The sequence below is a fragment of the Bombus bifarius genome, unplaced genomic scaffold (assembly GCF_011952205.1).
Source record: "Bombus bifarius isolate JDL3187 unplaced genomic scaffold, Bbif_JDL3187 scf7180000007966, whole genome shotgun sequence".
Lineage (NCBI taxonomy): Eukaryota > Metazoa > Arthropoda > Insecta > Hymenoptera > Apidae > Bombus > Bombus bifarius.
The window spans coordinates 6,205,343-6,223,391 of record NW_022884352.1 but is presented as its reverse complement, the minus strand read 5'-3'; positions in this window follow the sequence as shown (position 1 = coordinate 6,223,391).

Sequence of the window (18,049 nt, the reverse complement as noted above, 5' to 3'; positions counted from 1 at the left end):
ATGCGAGCTCGGTCGCCTGGCTGACTGTCTTCGTGGAACAGTACCTGCGGTGAATGGCGAAAAGGTAGCGACGCAAGCGATCAGAAAGGTGTCCTTTCTTTAGGTACCACTTTTATACTGCTCTTGGAGAAAAGTATCTACTACTCGTGGTAGCTTGGCACGGCTCTCATCGGATACATTCTTCGGTTATCACGGCGCATATCAAGTATCAATCACAATGGAATAAATCACAATGATTTTTCTCGTTATATTATTACGATGCTTTGTGTTCATAATTATATTGATAGATAAGCTTAAAGACTGTGAAGCGCTCGTCACGCTTCTTATACTTGTTTATTCAAGTTGCTAAGATATAAGGAGAAGAATTCGGGGTGGAAATTTACTTGGATTTTTGAGGCTAGCTGGGGAGCGACGGGAAAGAGAATTGAAATTATTAGTCACGTAGATTGGATGTCTCTCGCCGATGAAGGATTTTCTCCGTGACAGGTCTTCGAATTTCTATGCATCGATCTCGCTCTTCTTTGAATAAACAGAAATTGTTCGAACGCTTTAAGAAAGACTAGGATAAGATTGTAACGAGAGATTGCACATATAAAGAAGAATTTTTTCATGTTTTTCTGAAACTCAAGATATCCCCTGCCAGTTACTTTGAAATTTAAGAAAATGAATGAGAGGAAAAGATGTTTAGCTCGAGGATGATTTAAAACACGTGTAATATTCCACGTTCTCTCCTCTGTTACGAGGCAAACCTCCTTAAGATTGTTATCTACATGTGACATCGGATGCAGACACAATGCACCCTAATCGCCTCACAACGTGATAAAGTTTTTGAAACTAAACAATTACTACGTTCCAAAGGTATCTGGAAGCGATGGAAAGAGAAAAGAGGTAGAGAAGCTGACGAATGTCTTTAGAATTTACGAGCCCTCCACCCTTGGTCCAAGTAACGATAGTTTAGAAACTTGACGATGGCTGGGCGACGGGGCAGCGTGAGAGCCGCGGCATCTGGACGGTAGTTAAAATGCATGTAGTCCTCCGAGAGTCTCGTATTCAAATACAGGATCAGTCCTTCTTCGACCTCTCCGTAACTGATCCCGATCCCGATCTCGATCCCGTGTGCCTCAGGAGAAGAAGAACTTTTCGTCTTGTTGGGAGGGTTCCAGGATCCGCTGCCTCGACTTGGATTTTCCCACACGGGTCCGGCGTAACCCGTCCCTTCGCTTTCTTTGGTCTTTGTGCATCGCTCGTAAAAAATCAATCTCGACCTGTAAAACAACGACCCTCGAAATTAGTATCTATTCTAAACGTCACTTTTACAATTTATTACGTATATATCGGAATTTGTTTATAAAAGGACAAAGGCTTGGAAGAAGTAAAGTACGTGAATTATTGAATCCGTTTACTGAAGATGATCGTCGATGAAATCAATCTTATACCAATGAAGCTAGTACCTTTCATATAGTAGAATTATAGTTTTCCATTGTCCATCAAAGAACAAGTTAACTAAAATTCTTTAATAAATACTTTATAGCGATAATCGAAAATGTATGTAGACACTCCTGTCCATATATTGTGGGATTTGACTTGCTGATTTTAAACGTAAGTCTTACTAAAGCGTGTAAGTCTGTAACAAAATCTTTAGAACACAGTATAATTTAATATTGCGGTTAACAAGTGTCAATTTCATTTTGCCTTGCGATTTATGATCAATAGTATATATGTCACAGTTCAAAATTGATTAATTTAATTTAAACCATAATACAAGTGTCGAATATATACAGCGACTCCAAAAAGTATTAGCAGGCACCCTTATTTTCCAATAAGCCGTTTCTTTTTTCATATCGAATTCCATATCTCATTAGCGTCAAATTTTTGTAATATATGAGTGCTATCGAATGATACGAAATTTAATCTACTTGAACTTAATTAACATGTAAATGGTCTCGTCAATAGATACAATGGCGTGTTAATACTTTTTATAGCCACTGTATATCTCACGGGACAGAATGTCGCTTTATTTTTTTACTTAGATGCTTGATCCTCGATAAATTAAATAAATGAAGACCTCGATATCCTTGCGATGACATCAGAAACGAACCCTTACAATCGAATTTCTCTCACGTCCAGCGTTTTTACTTTCTGAACAACTGGAATCATCACCGTATCCCTATCCGACCAGCACGTAAATCCGTAAAAGGAAAATAAAAAAAGAGACGTATGCGAAAGACAGTGACTGGACACGATCGAAATAGCGGGCGAAGGGGACGAAGGAAAGCAGCGAGAGCTGTTTCGTCGCTGCCCGTTTTTATCGTCGATTCCCGACTTCATCCCATCCGGTCGGGTCACCCTCTCCTTACCATTCGATATTGTATTCATAGGCGGCGTTAAGAGACAGAGATATCGGGGTGATTCACGAGCGCGGAACCGGTGGAATTCATATTAGGAGAAAAATGTCACCCTTCTTTCTGGTGCCGTTTCGCCACCCTCCGGAACTAACCAGCTAGATGGCCACCGCGGTGGACATCGTTTCGCTTGTCCTACGCCGCATCGAGATATCCGCGATACAAGCCGGTGTATCGATTGTTCCTCCACCCCTTCCCCCAGCGACGGTAAAATAATAAATAGAATCCATGTAGCGGTTGCTCGCGACCAGTCAGTTACGCGGCTCGATGGAAATGGTCCGATGTTGGGATTCGCTGGCTCCTTTGTGCTAGAATTGGCTCTTAATAGAAGGAAATGGTCGCTGGAATGCGCCTCTTTTTAGAATTCCTATGGACAGTTTTTTATAGGATTCTATTTACAGGACTTTTTCGAAGGAAGGCCGGAGATTGGAGAATCACGAAACTCGGAAAATAACTGGAATTTCAAAATTCCTGCAAAAATACTCGACGTACAGGCTCGAGATGCTTTGGATAAACTTGACCAATGTGATTTTTTTGCCTCTACTTAACACGAAATATTCTTTCCGGTCTCGAATATAATTCATCTCTACAGTTTCTAAGATTCTATTCTTCGTTAGAGTTTCACACATTTACTCTCATACCTCACGGCAAAAAAAAAAGATTGAGAATTAGAGAATTCTGAATCTCAACAAAATAACCGAGACTCAAACATTTTTTCAACGCGCCGAACTATTTAAAACACACTAATCTTTGCCTCAGAAAATTCCAAATAGTTCGTCCGAACTTCGTTCATAGAAATCGCTTATTTTTACTTCGTTTCTAACGTCACTTGAACTTTCAAATAAAATCTACCTCTATAGTCTTTTCTGACCTATTCTGCTACTGAGTAACAAGGACCAAAGACAGAGAAATCAAACGAAGGAAAGACACCTTAGAACACGGAATTGGAATGACTGGAAGGCGGAAACGCAGGTAGAGGGTGGCTCGAGGCACACGGCTCGTGAAATAAACGAAACATAAATGTCCCCGAGGCTTTCAGTCGTATCGAGTTGTTGTTACGTCGGGGAGTTCATGAGGAGCAAAGAGGATCACGCGATCCAGATAAAAGAGCAACGCCAGTCCACAGGACCCTCGCATGTATCCAGCTTAGCCGAGACCGCAGTTTAAGGAGCTTTGGCTTTTGTTTAATCCGGAGTGAGTAAAAACGAGATGAGGAGATCCAACGGCCCTCCAGTCACTTCTGGTCCTTGATTCGCGGCGAAATCCCTCTCATTGAACGACGCCGCCGGTTTAAGGATCAAGAACCGGAAGTTGACAGCACCTCTCCATTCAAAGATCCGTTTTTCTCATCTTTTCTTCTTTCTTCTGTAATCCAGGAATAAATCAGACTCGAGCCTTTATAGATTTTCATGAATAATCGATTAACGATATATAATACAAATGAATAATATAAATAATCGTAGATTATTGATTGATATAGATTATTTTTTTATAGTTACCTAAGTCACATTTATATAAAATATTTTTTCGTTTTGAATGGAAATTTTGTTTCGTGTAATGGAGCGGTGCAGTTGGTATTTAAATGTATTCGGCATCTACGCCAGCCAACTTTACTTACATCTATTTAATTCTCACAGCTATAATCCCCATGGCTACGTGATATGCCAATTTTACTCAGCTTGCTGATTAATAAACTTTTCCATGTCTTGCTCTATCATCTGTTCCATCACCTGTTCTGTCTTCTACGGAACGTCGTCAACATTTTTTTTACCTGTATATCACGTATACGCTATACATATGTTACAAATATGAAATGTTCTGTGTAATAGTATCGAATGGATGATGAAAAATTTGAGGAATAGTTATGCAAGTTAAAGCGAAACGATAATAAAGATTAAAATTATCAGGGTCAAGAAATGATAGCATTATCAAACAGGATCTGTGGCCTGTAACTTATAACTTGTCAATTATAATTAACATTATTAGTCGATAAATTGTTGTGCAGGAGGAGTTAATATTTACCTCCTATCGTGATAACGAAGATTGACAGCAAGGGAGAAAATCGACGAAGCGATAGATTAGACCGTGTCCATCGTAATATCTCTATTTATTGCGGCATCCTAATTGTATTCGTAATCGGCGCAGCTTCCAAAATTCCATAGCCTATTGCTAGCTCAACGAGCCAAAGCTCTCAAGCAACAAAAAAGTCCGCGATTACCTTAAAAATCGTGAAAGACACTTGGCGGTCGTCGGGTTGGTCTGATTAATCGCGGTGGAAAGGGTGGCTCGGTCGAATATTCCGTGACATGACGGCTCGCGTCGTGTTTTCTCCTCAATTACGTCAATCCACTCACGACCCCCGCGTAACGGAGCGACTACTCGAATCGAAGCCCTCCGGTTCGGTCCTTAATCGGTCAAGTGATCGTAGACTCCGCCCGACAACCGGCTGCTCGGCTGGCTGACCGACGGTTAGACGAAGACAGAACGAGCAGAGGCAAGGGGTGTGCACCCTGGACTGGGTGAACGCCGGCGAAACGGAGGCAGAAAGAGAGAGAGAGGTCAGGAGAAATGGCTAATTCCGGATATTTATGTAGGGGGTAAAGTAGGGGTTGTTACGGGCCTCGAGATCGCCGCTATAACCCTGGAGAGCCAGAAGCGACCAACTGACCAGAAAATTAACCCTCCAGTCGATCGGATGGAGTCGAACCAGCGGAACAGGCCGATGCCTTGACTATCTCGCGTCAAGCCTTCGACTTTTTCCACTTTCCACGCGAAACCTCGTGGTCCCTTTGAATTATCGACCAAACCCCCCTTTTGGATGGCGGCAGCCTTCCTTCTGGTTCCGCTATCAGGCCATCGTTTGTCCAGCAAAATGCTATCGTGTCCCCCTTGCTGCCATGGGGACTCCTTCGATTCTACTGATTTCTTGATAGGCTGTTGGGGTTGGTGCGCTCGTCGAAACGTGGAAACGGCGCTTGTGGCTTTCGCTGTACGATTTTATAGAGCGAGAGAGAGAGAGAGAGATGAGTTTCGAGGAGTTCAAGATGCAGCAGAGTTTTGGGAGGATGGATTTCTCGGAAGTTTCTGTTGGTTATACGAATTGTTCTTGTTGAGAAGATAAATCGTTTTTCGATCAAGTTGTTGGTACTACTGCATTTATCGCGTTCGTTTAATCATCTTGCTGATCGATACTGTTAGATTTTAGTAAAAAGCAAGATTTAGATCACCAATGTTGTATGGTACGTTTCAAAATATTTCCATGTACCTGTCAGGTTTAGGGTTTCAACAAGCAGTTGATACGATAGAATTCACTGATTCTCCGCAATATTTATCAGGCTCGTGTCCAGACAAATGAATCGAACGAGCACAAGTTTTAGAGTATTAACTAAAATTTCAAGTACATAGAATTCATATGAACAAAGTTTTACTGTACACATTTTATTCAACTCTTTACACCTTGGACTATTTAATTCTTATATATTTGTGCTTACAGTATTATAAATATATTCGCGACTGATGATACCATTTTAGTAAAAGTATTAGGATGTAACATACGAAATATCCAATTTCTTTTTGTCCCTGTTCCAGACCCTTTTTCCTATCGAATCTTGATATTCCTTCATAGATCGTTTGAAATAAATTTTCTAATTTTTTCTAATTTCCTAATTTTCGAAGTTTCTAATTTTCAAACACAATGCATCTTCGAACTCGGTGGTTTTAGATTACAACCTAATACCGCCTTAATATAGCTTCAAGGCACAGCTTGATTAAAATAAAGATCTTTATGATAGAAAAAAACATGAACAAGCGGCAACTATCGCGCAGAAAATCGAACTAGTCGCGGAACAGCGTATATAAGGCAAAACAGAATTCATTGAGACAAAAGGAAGAACAGAACGATTACTACCGAAAACCGAAGGAAAAGCAGACACGGGTTAATCGGAGGCAGACAGTGCGAATCAAGCGGATCGTCCGGATAAACCAAGGCGACTCGCGCGCAGACACGACCGTGCCAGACCAGCGTTCCCCAATAAAAGTCAACAAAAGACTAACGATTCATTCGGCTAATGGAAAAGTCCGAAAACAGAAGCGTACCACCCACCCCCTCGCTTTGCCCCTTTTCTCGGCCGCCGCCCCTTGTCGCCCTCCACCCCGTTTCTACCGTTCATAATTAAGCAGACTTTTAGCAGATTAGATCCGCGATTTCGCGCACGCCTCGCTGGCCGTTCCGTAAGTTGTCACGACGAGAGCCGCGGATTCTTTTTCAATCTCGACGAAATACCATCGCATGATATTCGTTCATCTTCTTCTATCATCTTCGCGCCAGTTTCTGACGTGATTTTTCTTGTTATCTATTTCCTTCGAACCAGGAACTTTCCTTATTAAGGAATTTGGAGATTTTTTACATTTTTTTGTTGAAAAATTAAGGTATTTTTTGCAAGCAATTTAGCACATTCTTTTGTTAAAGAATTTGGCGATTTTCGTTCGTAAATAAAAATTTTATTATTTCGGGAGTTTCTCAAAGGCTGGAAACTCTTTTTAGAACGAGCAATATTTTGAACAATTTTTCGAATCTACCGGATTAAACATTGTCTAAGTCTTCTTCAATTATTTAATATTAAAATACTTCTTCTCAGCTATCGAGAAGTATAGAAATCAGCGAAGATGAACTTCATATCTTTCCCGTATCGCTGCTTCGAATTGATACTGGCACAACGAGAAGAAAGTTCTACGCTATCGATGCCAAGCAACGATATAGTTCTCATATGTTAAACCCTACCATAACCTTCTTAAAAATTCCGCAAAAATCGCCCAATAATTCCACCGTCTCTTCGAGGGGTTTCAAGACGTGTAGAATGTTCCATCCTCCGTTCTCTACCCCATAGAATTAATTACCGCTGCCTGGAAGAAGGGGCCATTTGAAGGAGGAACCAAATCTCGAAGAGGAGTTGTGGAATCGTTGTCCCGCAGTCGCGAGATCTGTCTTAGTCGACCTTAATCCGTTCGACTATCCGCTGTAAGACACTAGACGAGGAAGAGGAGCGAGAAGAAGAGAAAAGAAAGCAGGAAAAAGAGGCGTTTGCATCCCCTTAATCTGCCCTCGAGTTCTCTCGAAGCGAGCTAAGCCCCTTGTCGGCATATTGCGACGATTCGCGGCTATAAAAACGCGCGAGAGGGTCTCGCGAGAGGGTGTCGGCGAAACGAAAGGGGTTGTCGGCTTGGCCGAGTGACAAATGGCTCGGAATAATACCAGCCAGCCCGAACGAGTCGGCACCCAACGCCCAACATCCGCCGCGCTGGTTCCCCTCAAGCTCGTCTCGGAGGAACCGTGGCTGGCCCTCCGGGGCTTACTCTGACAATATCGTTAAACGATCTTCTTTGTTTTCGTTCCGTTTCACCGACACCCTACACCCCGCCATCGATCTATAACCGTGTTGAATGCTGATGAACTTTCTTGTCTTTTGGAAATTGATTTCAGTCTTTGACGATAAATAGAGGTTGGCGAACTTTGCGGATGTTTGGTATGTGAAAGGATGGTACATTAACTCTTTTTCGCTGTGGATTGAAAACGATGGTGGTCTGTGATAAATATGTTGCAAGATTTTAGAAAAGTTATTTCATCTTGGATATAATTATTTACCTATTGTCAATATATGCTTCTCGTATGAAAAATAGGAAATGCCATAATAATTTATGTATCGCCGTGACGATTATAAATTTCAACGATTTGTAAATATGAAATTGGGGAAAATAACTAGAAATTGATTTCGCCCTCTAAGCATGTGCAATTACCACTCACTGCCTATACACCAATTTGCTAATTAATTAAAAATTAAATCCAACAGTAAAAAGAATTTAAAAAATAGGAGAGGTAAATAAAATATCATATTTACTTAATTAGCAGAGTTTTCCAAGCAGAGAGTTGTATTTTGAAGATATTCTGAGACGTTGGAGGATTTCTGAGCTGTGATCGAGATAGAGAGGATTTTTCAGTAGATCCATCCCTGCCGCATCACCGTTTTTTCATTAACTTCCCCTTAAAGAAATTCGATTCTTCGAGGGAAAGGGACAGAATGGACGATCCAGATTCGACTGCACGGCGGCTGGACGGAGGGGAAGAAGAGGTCGGCGAGGACACAAAGCTACTTTAAATAAAGGAACGCTCCATCCATTGAACCTATTGTCAACCTCTGACGTTGACTGAGCGAACGGCAGGTCCACAGAATCCATCATCTCCATAGAAAACCTTAATTATTTTCTGATGAAAGAAACCCTCTCTCTGCTTCGATTGCTCTTTTGCCTTCTTCTTCTCCTCCGCCCTTCCCTCTTCCTTTTTTCGTTCATCTTGAACTTGGAATCTCTCCGTTGAAGTATCGAAAAAGTCATGAATTGTTTATAATATTATTTCACCTTGTATTCCTCTGCAGACGTCTCTTCGGTTGAAAATTCTTGCAATTGCCTCTCTGACCGTCATAGAGAATCTAATTCGTCTTTTCTAAGATCTCCTGCACTTTTGAAAAATCAGCCTTATTATTCGAACTGGTCCACCAATTGCTCTAAAAGTATTTTTCTGTTAACAGTAAATATATCTTTCATGTAGTTATTTTCTTACCTCCTAAGAAAATTGTTTCCCTGTAGAAAATAATTCCATTATTGAATTGATTTATAAACTACTGAGAAATATCGAAGGAAATTGTAAGATTGTTAAAGGGTAGAATTATGAAATTTGAAAATTGTAAAAGACAAGTCTGCACCTTAAACCGCGTAACTCATCAATTAACCAATATTATCAATCGCTGCATTACTATACAAGATATTTTTAAAATTCTTTTTCTTCCTTACAAACGCTGTTTCAAAAACGATTCCTTCCACAAATCCACCACAGAATCTCCTCTAAGTCATACATCCGTCAACGCGATAGTAGAACAACGTTGACTTTCCCTCGGCGATAAAAATTTCTCGGCGCAACATTTCCCGGATCCGGCCTTTGGATCGAAAGTTTGAGGTCCCATCGTGGCTCTGGAGTGTTCGCGGGTCGTGCGTAGGTGGCACGACAAAGCAGAGATGAAAGAGCGCTCAGCCCCTTTCCGGTGGCATTCAAATGTGGCCTTTCTAACCATGCAACCCCATATCTCCCGCATCCTTTCCCTTCTCTCGGTGGAAAACGTTTCGGGGAAAGCAGGGGCACGTCGACCAGCAACAGCAGCCCATCTCCACCGGTCCGCCAAACAAATGACGCTTGAAACAAACGAAAGACGGCGACGGCGTTTGTCTTTTGTCCGTGCTGGCACGCACGGAATCCAACCGTGCCTTCGCCGGAGGGGGCGGAGAATAAAAAAATATCGCCGCCGGATTTTTGTCTCGGTTAGCCAAACGATTCTGCTTAATGGTTCGCGCAAAGCTTTCCAAGAGGGAGATACCAGCCTATGGATTCTTCGATGCCACCCCCTTACGTTCGGGTTTCTAATTTTTGACGGAGCACTCGTGTGTTGCAGATGAGACGTGAGATTTTCAGAGAGAAGCGTGACTTTTCATTGAACAAATTTTTGGTCTTCTTTTCTTACCGTTAGAAATTTTTCTTCAAATCTCTTCTATGTGCGTTTCCAATAAAACCTGAATTTTTCAGGGAAAAGGGATTTTTGTTACATACGGCTTACAATTAAACTTCCAGCGAATCTTTTTTATTTTGGTGATCTACAAGTTATTTCTTCAATCTACTCTCTCAATCTTGACAGAGGATTTATGTATCGATTCGCAGCACTCTGAGAACAACAGAGTTAATAAGTCAACATACACTGACCGTACTTTTCAATGTTTGAGAAAACCCTTTTTGAAGATTGAAAAAAAGATTGATTTCTTCTACTACTATTCCAGTACATCTACTATAAATATATATTCACAAATGAGAAACTACGAAACAGTTGGTAGTAAATCTTTAAAAGCATTTTTATATAAAATTGTCACTTTCAGGTCGTTTAGTTGCATCCAGAATAGCCGCGAATTCAAGAATGAAGTTTCGTAGTAGCAACGATTAACAAACGAAAGACTGAAATTTGCCTATTCGTTGGATAGTTAAGACGTCAGCCTGGAACGTCTTGGGTAGCAAAACGATCGGAGACGTTGATCGTTTGAGAAGGGTGAACGGAGACACCGTTCACAACGGGCTTCTCCCTTTCTTTCAATACCTTAATGTCAGCGAACGTTACGAGCTTTTGTCTCCAACTCCCCCGCCGCCGGTGCAAAGGGGTTTTCACCACCGCTTGAATCCTACTCGAGGATGAAGCTTTATTTAGCAGATGATATTTACGACTTCCAATCCCGCGCGACCCTCCCAACTTTTATATTGTCTTTGGCGAAGTTTCGACGCTGTTGCCTCGGTCCATCCCCCCATTCCTCTCGTTCATCGATTCGTCTTCGGGCTTCGATCCCTCTTTGTCCGACTTCGTGCTGCTTCACGATTCGAGAGCTGTGTCAGACTATGACGTGAAAGTAGTCACACTTTGTGGATGGAAAAAAATTCGAACACTATGGAACTTTGCTGGAATATGTACGCCAAGGGTTGAAGCATTCTGTGTTTTTGCACAATGGACGTTAGATCATTTCTCGAGTATCGCGGTGGAGTTGCACGATAACCGATTACAGTTTTAACTCTGTACACGCTTTTCAATACTTGAGAAATTTCTGTGATAGTTCTCTTAAGTCCGAAAGTGAGCTTGATACTTATTCTCTGCTACATTTTTAAACTGAATCATCTTTCAATAATAAATAAAGAATTCATTCACTGTTCGAGATTTATACAGTGAGAAACACAGGTAGGAAAAGTTATCCTACCAAATTAAGCTTAATTCGTTTAGAATTATTATCTGAAGTAATAATTTTGAAAGGGGGGAACGTATTTGATTTTTAAACAAAATCTCCGATTTTCGATTCGACTATAATGCTTTCTTTATGTTTTTTATATTCTATATTTTCCTATTTCATCGTGTTTCTGACGTTAGCAATTGATCGAAACCCTACTATTTCGATATGTTGTCAGCTAGCTAGTCAAAACGATGCGAAGCCTCGAAAAAGCACGACAGAACCGTCATCCGATCCTCCATTTCCGTGAAGCGTTTCCAGCACTCGGGCTGGAAACAAATATGCGTGCACGTCTGTCTTATCGTCGAGCCACCCTTCATCCGAGATTGTCATCCGGGTTACGAGCAGCTGTAAACACCAGTAGCAAACATAATATAACGAACGCTTCGGGCTATGCGTGAAACAAACCTTCTCTCTTATAGTTATTCCTGCGTACGGATTAATCCCTTTCGAAAAAGGCTCCTGTGCCTTCCTGAACAATTGTCGATGAAACTTGTCGAAGAAACTTCAGTAACCTTCGTCTCTCGATTTGTAATACTTGAAAAATCACTTGGGGAATTTTGACGAGCGAAGAGAATAATATTTTAGACTAGCAATTATATAGAATTCAATTGTTTATATAGATTCCACAGTTGAAGTATTGGAAATATACATATACTATGGAATACATAGTAGTAGTGGAATATAAAATTTATAAGATATATGTAGTGTAATGATAGTGCGACAATTTTCGAAATGGGACACGCGTATTGTCGTTATTGACTAAGATAATTAAAATAAAAGATCACGGAAGAAACGAGCAAAGTAAGTCATTGGTCCCTGTATCGTCTCATTAGTCATATTTTCTGCTTCGTATGCTAGAAACGCGTATGTAGTAACAGCCGGCATTAGTCAGACGCGCCATAAATCCTGATACGAAGAAAAAACTATTAGTAGCATGAATAGAAGAATTATTTGTATTTACTAGTTATGTTTCCAACCATTCATGATGGAAACTAGTAAGTAGTAACAGATTATTCGGGCCAGACACAGTACTAAGCAAATCTACCTTCCTAAAACGAATTAGAAACACGATAAACGCGGCGAATGGATAGGAAACTTCCACAAGAAAAATCGTTTGCTAGCCATCTTTCCAACCACACGTGGTAGAAACTCGCAAGTAGTATCATATAACACAGGGCAGGCGCGTTACACAGTAAATCCACCATACTAAAGCGAATTGAAAATACAACGGATAGCACAAATAGATAGAAAACTTCTACAAGAGGAATTATTCGGTAGCCATACTTGCAACCACGCGTGGTACGAAGAACTCGAAAGTAGTAACGGGCGGCACTGATCAGACACTATGCTTCGCCTACACTGAATCACTCTCTTTTAAACGAATTAAACACACAACAAATGGCACGAATACGTATAAAACTTTTATAGGACCGTTTGCACTTTTACGCGCACTGTGGAAGGTCGTAAGTCGTAAGTAGTAACAGGTGGCACTAATCAGACGCGTCACTTAATTTATTGGGTTCTCCAGAAAAACCGGACAATGAATCGACCTTTCCAAAATGAATTAAAAAGCAAACATACAAACCCGAACAAGAAGAACGTGTTTGTACTTTTGATCTGTAAAACAAAGCTACATTTCTGCATTGTAAACGGAGAATGAATTAACAATCCTGGCAAATGAACAGCGAACCTATCGAAAAATCAACAGAACCGAATCCAAATTCCGGAACCTTTAACATTTCATACCGGATGGTAAAATCGCGTTGGAACGCTGATCCCTTTCTTGCTGAAACACCCACAGATCCCGCCACCCCCGATAAATTATATGTCGATAAATTAAAGCGTGCCGGACGTCCGCCGATAAAAATCGAAGATGCGAACCGACCAAGCCGATGGAGGAGAGAGCAAAAGGCCGGTGGTAACAGCGATTCATTTTTCATCGACCTAACCGAATTTGTCGAACTCGGGAGCCGCGCCAAGGGTGGGATCTAATTTCAGGGCCATTACGATGTATACGAGCTTCACCACGCTCCACCGACATACTCTACCCCTGTGATCGCCGTGAACTATCATTTGTACGAATTACATCGACCTGCCTCCACTATATCTGCGATCGTTTATTATTATTAGCATCGAGCCAACGCGTCACGCTTCCGGGACCAAAGGATCCTCCATTAATCCTTCCGGAAATCTTTGAGGAAACTTGGAGATATAGGAAATCGAAGTTTCCTTGTTATAATGCAGCTTTCGCGCAGGTGAAACGTAGAAAATTATTGGGGTTGTTGGAATATGATACTTAGAAGATCTCTGGGAAATATTTGGAAAATAATTGACCTTCTTGGAAAATAATTTTTAAAAGACTTTTAGGGAAAATATGTTCGGTGATGTTGAAATACATCGAATTCGATAGTTTCGACGATATTTCGTCTTTTTATAAAGAATTTTTTATACGATGAAAGTATTCCGATATTCCGATATTCCGATATTTAAATATTAGGTCATAAATTATTAAAAGTATGTAAATATTAAGTAATATATAAAATACATATGTCTGTGTCTTTTTTTAATTAAGATAAACATACTTCCACACGTCATCAGAATAGATTTAGTTTTAATGGAAATAACGTTTCGCTGAGATTGATGCACTAAAATTTATAAAATTTTCAAGGCTAGTGCGATCGAAAGAAGATTTCGAAAACTAGCGGTAAACAGTACATTCATTGGTAGTATCCTTGGGAAATTCCATTTTTCTCATCTCTGTAGGCAATATATCATCCTGTATCATACGTGCATACAAACCTAAGAACCACATCGGCATTAATTTAAAAAACCAGCAAAGCCTCGAGATCGAAAGATCTGCCCTTTTACATTTCAGGAAAGTAGAGCATCCGGAAGAAAATAACTCCGGCGTGAATAAATGATAGGAGCCGAAAAAAGTTGGCGGGCATCCCTTCAGCCGACCAGTTGGTTGTACGTTCGCGAGGAGGAACTGTCCTTTTAATACTTTTTGTCCTTGCAAACCCAGCAGCAGCGCTCTCCTTGCCGTCAGAAGGGTGCATGTTCTTTTTCTTTTTCTCTTTCCCTCCTTCTTTCCTCTTTTTTTTATCCCTTGCCTGTTCGTTCGTTGTCAGCCTCTCGCAGCCCGAGCACTTTAGATAATAAGGCCAGGATGCTCGGGCTCGGACGAAAGGGTAAATTGGGTATTCGTCCGAGGAATTATCTCTCTAATTTCTTTAACGTAGCAGTCTCTCACCTTGCTCTTATGTATGCGTATAATTTTCATCGTCGCGGATCGGGGCTTGCCTCGAATCCCCGCCATCGCCAGCCAACCCACCCTACGATGCTCTCTCCTCAGGATGAAAGGGTTCATCTACCTGATGGAAAAGATCAGAAGAAGTCGAGAAGCCGCGTTAAATAATTCCTGATCCCTCCTTCGCTGACCCTTCCTGTACGCCTTTTGCACCCTTTAATCAGGCGCAACTGTCTCGTCTGCATCACTAGCGATCGGAAATCTTTAGCCGTCTTGAAAATGTATGAGGTACTGCGATTAGAAGAACTGATGGCTAATCGATTCTGTCTTGATCAGTGTTTCTGCTAGATTTTGATAGTGGTGGATCGCTTCAGTACATAGTTTATGTAAAGTTAAATATCGAAATCAGTGGGAATGAACAAATTAACCAATGTTAGGTTAACATTAACATTTCTAGGATCATCCAACTTTTATATTTTATTCTCACTCCTGTTTCAGCCAGTAAAAAGAATTTCCGATATTTTAAGAAACTTAACGTAAAATTGAACCGAGTAATCATGCACACTTTTCATATTTTGTCCAAACTGTGAAAATATTTCTTAACGTTAATAAAATAGAATTCAGTCGAAAATGATAGAGAAAACGAAGCAGAGTTATGACGATAAAATCCTAATATTCCGTTAGAAATAAAAGATATCCTAACGCATCCAGACAACGGATCTACGTACAGCTTCAATTGCACACTCTACAACAAACAGTATCTTTCGAATGCCCAGATACCGACCAATTTATCAAAGTCTCCCAACTTTCGTCACCTCGTCGCATTTTACAGTATACAATCCACAAAGGGCTCATTGCCAGTAGCTACAGTCTTCCATATGGAACAAAGACAAAGTTTAGTACCTCTGAAGCGGAAAACCCTGACCAGTCACGGTTTCTCTCGTCTGGATCGAGATCGGTGAAAGAGAGCCGGCCGAGAGCCGCAGGCGGCCACACCGCGATTGAAAGAACGGCCCCAATCATCGACTCTGGAAATGCATTTTCCGTCTCTCTGGCTTCTGTGCCCGACGCCGTGGCGGCGGTTTTCGGGCATAGCTTCATACGGGCTAGCTCCGGTCCGCACACCGGGCAAGAGGAGAGGGCCAGTCTTTGTCGCTATTTCGGGGGGATGAACGAGCCGGGGACACGAATACGTGTTCGATCGATGAATCACTCGGCGTGCACCGTTGACGTTGACGCGGAACGAGAGCGCGACACGCAAACACACAGAGTGAAAGGGAAAGAGAGCGAGAGAGCGAGATCGAGCACTCGTGACGAACGATGCAGCAGCACCAAACCGGTAGCTGAAGGAGAAAGAGAGAAAGAGAGAAAGAGAGAGAGAGAGAGAGGAAGGAAGAGGAGCAGAGCTACTAGTGGGTGGTAGTAGAACGGGGGGACGGGTTAGGGGGGGTTGGATGCACCCTCTCTGGTGTATGTACGGTGGCAGCTCACCGGTTGCGGGTGTGGAGTATGCAGGTGCGGGTGTATTAAAAAGCGGGGGTGGCTGCGGTCGCGTACCAATCACCCGACGGGGATGAGGGGGTGGCTCCGTGAGCGAGAGGGGGATCGAAAGGTGGTCTGGTCCGGCTCGATGGACGGGGTAGGCACGGCAGAGAGAGGGATCATACAGAGAGACGGTTTGTTCCGAGAGAGAGAACACGCCCGTGCCACGCAACCCCCGTGAAATTTTAATCGTGTCGTCATTGGGGTAGTTTGTTACGATAACCCGACCAGCATGGACGTGTACGCTAGGGTCTTTCGACGAAGGGAGAAAAAAAGAAAAAAAGAAATAAAACGTCCTGAAAAGATCGAGAGAAGAGGACCAGAGTTTCTGTATTAGTCTCTTTTTACAGATGGATGGAAAATAGTTGAGACTGTGTCGTAGTTTTCGGGAATGTGATAGAAATCTTTAAAGGTAAGATTTCTTTTTACATAAAATTGTCGTTTCTTGTGTTACATATTAGGCGTTAAGTATCGTTTAAGAGATTTTGTAAAAAAATCTGTATCACGCATCTCTATGATACTCGCGCCATTTTTATGCGTGCATATAATTTACACTTCTTATTCATTAATGGGACTTCATCCTATATGTGAAATAAATAATGTGGAATATAGAAACCATTGCTGGGTGTCCAAATTATTTCATCATGCATACATAGCAATTATTTAATTTAATTCATTTATTATTAACTCATGTCACAGAGCCAAATTCGTCAGGAAATTCCTTTTATGAAAGAATATTCGCATATTTCCATAATCAGGTAATTCGCTCAACTTCAATGTTACTGGAAATTTCTATAGACTCGTCCCCAACCATATTACTTGATTTGCAGATAAAAATTCAAAATGTTTGATAAAATAATCAGATCATAAGATGCATACAATGCATAAACATGTAGATAAAAATACGAACTATAACCAAGGAATAGGAAGGCGAGACACAAATATGTATAATACCTTAGCAATTAGTAAAATTTCATATACATGTATATGTATGTAGGATTCTAACAAAAATACGTCGTACTTTTATATGCATTACAACATAAGTAATACAGCGTGTAAATAGTACGGTAAATAATAAGTGCATTAAAACACGAAAAATCCATACTAAAACTCAAAGTTAAAAAGCTAGATGGTCCTAATTCGATGGCCAATTGACTATTGAAAACTAAGTAACTCTAATGACTTTTCACCGTTCCATTTCGAATCTCCGTGCTATTTTTACCGGGCTCGTTGCGGATATTTACCTGTATCGTAATTAGCAACGTGGACGAGCGACGTTTTCATCGTTTGGGAACGCGTCGCTGCACCAACGCCGCTCACGGTTGAATACATCGTTTGAAAGATTCATGGCAATGCGGTGTGCCGGGCATTATTGCTCATTTGATCGGGCGGCGCATCCGAAAATAATGTAGAAAATTGTTTTGCGGTCTTTTTATCTCGATTTCAACCACGTGACACGGACACACAGAGAGAGAGAGACAAGGGTTGGAAGCGAAGGGCGTGTTGGTGAATGTTGAAGCTATATGCAGAGAGGGACAGAAACAGAGAAAGAGAGAGAGGGTGAGAGAGAGGAAGGGGTCGCTTTGTGTGTCCCATCAATCACGCGGACCTTTTCACCGAGCGGATATCGGGCCTGGCCGTTTTTGCGTGCGGTGCATCCCGCTCGATTGCAATCGTGGCGAATTATTGAATCTGCTGCATATCTCGTCCGTCCGGATTAGGTTGGGTTAGTTGGCGCGCGTCCGCGACTTCGCCGATTTTGCCCCCGCGAATCGGCCAATTCTCACCCTTCCACTGGAAAGGATATCGATCCGCGAAACGTGACGGGTGTTTGCGAAATTTTCCTGTCCTAATCAAGAATCTTCCAATAAATCGATAGAGTTGCCAAACGACCCGGTTCGTTTTCCTTTCCTCGAGTTTTCGAAGAGTTCGAATTTCTAAAATTTCCTCTGTGATGGAACTAACGAATTTTCTCTATCCCAAAACCTCGTGA